Source organism: Python bivittatus, unplaced genomic scaffold (assembly GCF_059951505.1).
Source record: "Python bivittatus isolate LINGU-HERP-01145 unplaced genomic scaffold, Pbiv_v1 ctg000980_np1212, whole genome shotgun sequence".
Lineage (NCBI taxonomy): Eukaryota > Metazoa > Chordata > Lepidosauria > Squamata > Pythonidae > Python > Python bivittatus.
The window spans coordinates 10,437,857-10,445,536 of NW_028277125.1; the positions used below are offsets into that span (position 1 = coordinate 10,437,857).

Here is a 7,680-nt window from a genome sequence, read left to right on the forward strand (position 1 = left end):
TGTTTGCCCCAATAATCTTTATTAACCTTGTGAATTCTAATCTGTAGAGAGACCTTGTTAATTGAAATTTAATTTAAATTATTCAATTTAAGCACCTCCTGACTCCAAAATAGAAAGTACTTTGAAGTATTTATAATAAAACTATAAAAGAGAACAGGAACTTGATGGCAAGTCCAGCTAACAACACTCACACCTCCAAATAAATCTGACAGGGACCCCAGGCCCCCTAACCCAAGCCCCAGGAGAATAGCCAGGTTTATTAAGGATTTCAGGAACATAATGTTTAATTTGAAAGGTCCAGTGGCTCTTCATTATCTCCTCCCTTTTTCCACCGCACAGTAATAAAGATTCTATCTGTGATACATTCTTTCTTTTGTTGAGATAAGAATTAAAATTGGAATTTAAATGTATCTCCCGACTTGGTACTGATAACTCCCTCTTAATATAGTATTTTGTGCTTCCATAATCATTGTTTAATTTACCTACATAATTTAAGGTAAAAACCTCAACAGTTTTTTAAAAGAAGCCCATATTGCTATTTATAGTTAAAGATTAAAAAATGGAAATTACTGTCTGCTGTTAGAAGATTTTAAATATAAAATCTGAGGCACTCTCATTTGTAAAATTTTCATCAAGAACCTCTTTTGCAGAAGTCGGAATTGCTGTGGGGGGTGGAAGAGTGTGTTATGACAGCAATTGTAAAGAGATCAGTTGTAAAATATTTCTGATTATCTGATTCTTTCCAAATGGAGGAAGAGAGATTTAATAGTTACTTTTTTCTCAATCTCTGTTTGTAAGCCCCATTCTAAGGTATTGTATCAGTTCAACAGATAAGTAGGACTTACTTACAGATTCTCATTCTTGAGTGCTTAAGCAGTCAGTAATTTTGGGTTGTTTTGAGAGCTTTGAAGGGACCATCATTTCTGAGTTCATTCTATGCAACTTCCTTCTTTTCCCATTCTCTTGATGCGCTGTTGCTCCAAATTCATAGAATCATAGGGTAGAAGAGATCTAGGAGGTCTTCTTGTGCATCGCCCTCCCGGAATAGGGCCTCATACTTCCCAAAGAAGTCACTGTCCAATTTTCTCTTGAAAACTTCCAGTGATGGAACATCTACCACTTCAGGAGGGAGGCTGTTCCACTGCTTAATAGCTCTCACAGTCAGGAAATTCCTGCTTATTTCAGGTTTGGCTCTCTCTCTGTAAAGCTTCCATCCATTGTTTCTTGTCTCACCTTTGGGTGCTATGGAGAATAAATCCACAGCCTCTCCCATGTGACATCCCTCCATTTATTGAAAGGCTGCTATCATGTCTCCCCTTAGCCTTCTCTTCTTTAGGCTAAACATACCCAGTTCCTTTAACTGTTCTTCATAGGATTTTGCCTCCAAACCCCTTACCGTCTTCATTGTTCCTTTCTGCACTCTTTCCAGTTCCTCAGCATCCTTTTTGTATTGTGGCGACCAGAACTATTTGTTACATACATTTATTTGCAACCTTAGGTTTTAGCAAAATTCATTTAAAATTAGAGCAATCCATATTAATTCAGTCCATCCCCTCTAGTATTTGCCATGCTATTTATCAACATTTGCTTCGGTATTTTTCTTGCAGCTGTTGCAAACAATGCAACTTGATTTGTTACATATTCATTTTCATCAGACAACAAAAAATAGATTTTTTTCTAGATTAGTCTGATTCAATTGATTTAGCAAAGGTGTAATAAATCTAGCTCTTGGCGCGACCAGAACTAGACACAGTATTCCAGGTGTGATTTGGCCAGTGCAACATAAAGTGGTAATATCACTTCCTGTGATCTTGACGCTATACCTCTGTGGATGCCACCCAAAACTATATTGGCTCTTTTGGAAGCTGTAGCACGCTGCTGGTTAGTGCTTCATCTATTGTCTACCAGGATACCAAGATCCTTCTCACAAGTAGAACTGAGAAGCCAGGTACTACCTACCTTGTACCCGAGCATCTGTTTTTTCCTGCCTAAGTACAGAACCTTATATTTCTCACCATTTAATAGCATTTTGATGGCTAGAGTCCAGTGTTCAAGTGTATCAAGATCCTTCTGAATCATGAGCCTCTCGTCTGGGGTGTTAACAATCCCCCTCAAACTTAGGAGCATCCATTCTATTCCCTCATCTAAGCCATTTATGAAGATGTTGAAGAATATTGGGCCTAGGAACCCTGAGGTACCCCTCTGCGTACCTCCTTCCATTTGAATGTAGACCCATTAAGGACCACAAGTGGGCTACATTTGTTCTGCCAACTGAGAATCCATCTGGTAGTGGGACCAGCCATCCCCCCATTCCAGTTTATTAAGAAGGAGGCTATGGTCTACTTTATCAAATGCCTTACTAATCTAGTCACACCGTCAAAGAAAGCAATATGATTTGTCTAGCATGATCTGTTTCTAATGACCCCATGCTGGCTTCTGGCAATCACCCTGTTAGTTGAGATAAATTAAGATAACCTTTTTTTTTAAAGAAGCAGTAAAATAAGATAAAATAACCAACCTTCCTCAAATTAAAGCTAATTCCCAGGAGGAAGTACAAAAGATAAGGAGTAATTAATGAAGGCAGAGAAAGAAGACTAACATTTATTGGAACTCTCAAATTATGCTGCTGGTCTAGTGCCCAGTCCCTACCAATTAGGTATTAAGAATTTGTATTGTCAGAAACACTTGTAAGCTGTCTGAAGCCTCAAGTGGGAGTGATCAGTGTATACATTAAAAAAAAAAAAAGTAGAATAAATCAAGTATACCATTGTTCATGTAGCTGCTCACTTCAGGGCAGGAGATGGCCAGTGCTGATGAAATGCTTTCTGAGAACTGCTCAGGTGGAATCTAGTATCAGGAGTACATGTCTATTTCTCCTCCAAATTCCAACTGAAATACATTATTTATTCCACTTTGTCCATTAGCTAAAAGAACTCTTAGAATGGCTGAAAAATAGCAGTAGTCATATGTTTGGTTTCCATGTCAATCAAAAAGTCAGGCTAACCAGTATTCATTTTAACTAAGGATTTGAATTTTGGTTCAGTTCCCCGTTTCACATTCTGGCTTAAAGAAGGTTGCAAGTTAGCTCTGAAAGCATTTCATTGCAGTAAGAAGGTATTTGTCAGATTCACATACCAAGCTGTTTTGGGGGATGTAGAATTTTAGCCTCCTGCCAAGGATGGCACTATTATTGGACGCTGGTTGAAGTGATGTGATGGCTTGACCCTATGCTTGGCATTCTGTGAGCTGCTTAAAGCCTATGGAAATTAGAGTCATAAAAGACCAGATAATGTAGTTTATTTGGTTTTGGCTTAGAGCAGCAGTTCTTAGTCAGAACCTGTTGGGGTGGAGGGTCTTAATCTACATAGAAGAGAGCCACAACTTAAAGAAAAAACTTGATCAGCCTTGCACAGGCAGAGCAGCAGTGCTGTAAAAGCTTGTTCTGGGCTTAGTCCCAGTGGACAATTTTGATACCTAGATTAAAATGTAATTATCAGAGTCATATGTTTATTTCTTGGCTAACTCCACCACCAAAGAAAACATTAGTTTCATTGGGGTTTGGGGTGGGGGGGGGAGAAACACACAAATTCTTTTGGGTGTCATGGCCCTGCAAACTTTGAGGACCATTGGTTCAGTGTAATATGTGAATCCAGCCACTGATTTGTAAACCATGATTGTGGCTCGGCATTAGGTATAAACTCAACTATGATGGCTGAGTCAACATTTAAACCATATTTGGTTTAAATATGGTTTGTAAATGTGATGTCAGAACCCAGCCCCAGCTTAATTGTTATTTACAGAAGAGGGGAAATTTTCTGCTTTAAGAGATGTGTGAACCCTCCAAAGTCTCTTTATACTAACTCACAGAGATGCCCGTGGTTTAATGCTCTTGTTGGATTGTGCAATACAAGGATGCCCTCACAAATACATGCTTTAATACCAAAAGGAGAAGGGAGAAACCTGGATGTTGAAGGTTTTGTTGGAAATCACCCCAATTTAGAGGTGTAAAATGTATTCCTGGGTTCAGTTTGGAGCTTTGAGTTGGGAGACATCCTTTATATGGGTGGTAAATTGTGAGAGATCACAGAAAACCTTAGAAAATAATAGCATTTGCAGTTGCCATTTATTTTTTTATAGTCTTGAGGATCTACTGTCTCTGTCTTTTGGTTTCTATGCCAAAAACTTGGCTTTAGGCCTTTCATTTTTTTCCTTTCCTCTTCAGAGTCTTAAAAATGGCAATTTCAGTCTTTATGTCTAGTGATACACTGTGGAATCTGAGCCCCGCAAAGCCACTTACAAGATCAATATGCAGCATTTACAGACTTTGCACAGCTTTCTAATAAAATGTACTGTTTGGATTGTGCTGAATATTAAATGTTGTGTTGTGTTAAAATGCGTCGGAAGTTACATGCCTTTCAACAGTCAGCAGTTCCTTCCTTCTCCAGAGATCAACTTTGTTTGATTGTCTGGGGCAAGAGTGGAGAACCAGGATGCCCCATTTGGTGAAATCCTTCAGTAAGTGAACTGGGCTGGGACTAAACATACATTTGATTTAATTTTAATTTAAATCATTTAAAAGCACTTAATGGCTCTCCAAATTTGTAAGAATTCTGTTACATTAAAAACTGTACTTTGCTAACATTTTGGAGGAGGGAGATCTTGGATAGTCTGCATGTGACCCTGAGGGTGTAGATTGTACACTCTTGGCTGTGGGACTTCTTCACCCATGCGCAAGAGTTGTTGGTTCTCAGCTGCATACGTGAAGCATCAAGGAATTTTGTGTTTAGCTTGAAATGCAGCTGTATGGAAGTTTTGTCTTTATTAATCTTTGATTCACTCGTGGATGTTCTTCCTTCATGTTAGAGTTGGCAAATGATGAATGTAGTGTAGGAAGGACTGCAAAACCTTTTGACAAGCTGGGCTCGCAAAAGCCTTCTTTGGATAAATGTGGTCGGATGTGACCTCAGTTATGATAGAACTGGTCACTGTAATCTAAACAAGAGAGCCTGTTTGAACAAATCTGAAATCTGAATATGAATAGCATGCTAAATCCATAATGTAGTTTATTTGCTCTTGTCATATGGTTTATTCAACTGTGGTTTGTTCAATAAGTCTTGGTTAAGCCAGCTGTCACCCAGCCTAAAGTGTTCATCCTATGCAAAATGTGCTCCTTGTTTGAAGGATTTTTGAATTGCATTGGACACTGGCTGATCTCTTCTTTCAGAGTCTGCAGCCTCTCTTTCTAGTGTGTGATATTCTCCATCCATTTGGGAAGACGATACATGGGATGAGATTACAGATGGCTTTTTTTCCAAATGGTAACTCACCACTGTGTGTGTCACTGCTCAGTAATCTAATTTATTTATATGTCGCCTTTTAAGGGTGAAGATGTGACCTAGGTAGCTTTCTCTCCCACCTCAAATTAAAATATTTCAACATTTTTCTTCCAATTTTATTTTTTATGGCAAGATTACAAAAAATAGAGTATAAAATTTTTTTAAAACCTAAACATAACCAAGAAATAAAAGAGAAAAGAAAAAAAACCCCAAAATTAAAAACCCCGTAAAAATGAAAAAGTACCAATACAAAATATCTAAAATGTATATATTGAGCATATAGAAACCACTGGTTTACAAAAGATACCTTTAACAGTATCTTGATATCAAATAGAAAGAATTTAAAAATACCTAAGATAACTGCTCTATTGTTGTATAGATCATAACATCTATACCAAAGAAAAGCATATTCGTTTTCTGATTATTTGAAAATATTGTCTTTTCCAAAATGGATACACATTTCCAAAAGCCAATCTTTAATATCTGGAATAATATAAAAATAATTCTTTAAGCAACCTCCATGCCCAGTACAACCATAATTCCTCAAAGACAGATTCCAAAGTTTGGGGATATAGTTCAGCATCACACAACTCTTTTTAACATTTAGGAACTTAATGTTAAATCTACTTATGTACAGTGAAATGCTATTCCAAAAAGATACCAACACTTCACAAGTTCAGATCATATGGGTCAGTGATGCTTCAAATTTTCTGCATTTCCAACAAAGAAAATTTGATGACCTTCCTTTCAAATGTATTTTTGATCAATTTTAGTTTCAAATCCCTCGATACCACTTTTTTTAAGGACTTGTAACCAGTGATGTGGTATTCATGATAGATAAACCTGTACAGGTAGTCCTCACTTACCAATCACAATTGGGACCAGCAACTCCAGCAACCCTAAGTGACACGTTTGCTAAACAAAAAATCATGTGACCACGCCGGACTTACCATGTCACTTCCACTTCCATCATTAAGTGAATCACCGCAGTAGTTAAGTGAGACATCACATGACCATGACTTGTGATTTCACTTCCATGTTCTCCATTAATTCTGTTTCTTGGAAGCTGGTTATGAAGCTTGCAAATCGTGATTGCATGACACTGGGATGCTCCAATGGCTGTAAATGTGAGGATTGGTCATGAACTTGGACTTCTTTTAACCATCGTCATTTCAAACAGTCACTAAACAGAGCAGTCGGTAAGTGAGGACTATCTGCAGTATCCATGTTAAAAATATTCTTTAACTTCAGGTAAAGATATGTTGTGGATTTAAGTTTGATTGTAGTTCCATCAGATAAGAAAACACCTCCAATTCCACAGGTGTCTGGCCCATAGTGTGTGTGTGTGTGTGTGTGTGTGTGTGTGTGTATCAATCCATCCATCATTTCTATTTATTCTCTTCTATTGGTATCTATCTATCTATCTATCTATCTATCTATCTATCTATCTATCTTTCTATCGTAATCATTATATAATAATTGATTTAAACTCACTATCCTGGCCTCGGCTCATACTTTCCAATAAAACATTTTACACCTATTTTTAGTGTAGAATTATTCCAAAGAGTTAAATATTTATGAGTCTCAATATCAAAATCCAATCTACACCCCAATAAAGCCCAGAGATTTCTTGCAGCACATATTCCTGAAAATAGAACATCTTTTCTACTGTTTGTTGATCCAAGAATTTTCCATAACCATAATAGAAGTAAGTAATATTTTTTTAACAAGGCCCACAGAGGATGATATTCTGTTTTCATTCTGCATACTTGTTGCTGATAAAATATATGTCCAATGATATTTTTGCAAGTCCAGTAAATTAAAACCACCACCGTCAAGTGGTAATCTCAGTTTAGCTAATGAAATCCTTTGTGCTCTATTTTCCCAAATAAATTTCCCAGTTTTCCTAAATAACTTATCAATCTGAGGAAAGTATTTATTTATTATGCTTCTCAAGACATAAATGAGGAATAACATTCATTTTAATAGCACTAATTTTAACCCACAAACTGAATAGAATTTTAATCCATCTATTAACATCCAAATCAATTTTTGCAAAAGTTTCTGTTTCCACATATTTAATTTTTTTTTTAATAGAAAGCCCCAAATATTTAATATAATCAGTTCACCAAACCCAACTCTTTGCATACTTGTGTTAATATATTAGAGCCTAAGGGGAAGTAAGCAAGATTTATCTCAATCTTAAAAACATTTCAACATAGGCAGTGAACAACCAGCAGCCGTAATGTTTAAAATTCTAGCCTAGAAAAATACTGAAGTAAATAATGCAGATCTCAGAAGTGCAGTAAAGTAACCACTGTAGGGTGAGGGGATTCTTTTTCAA

The 7,680-nt window shown here is 36.8% G+C and overlaps 1 pseudogene; it reads left to right on the forward strand.

Moving 5' to 3' along the window:
* The window catches only part of LOC148213537 (uncharacterized), a 10,929-nt pseudogene extending 3,694 nt beyond the window's left edge, over nucleotides 1–7,235 (forward strand).
* The last annotated feature ends 445 nt before the right edge of the window (nucleotides 7,236–7,680 follow it).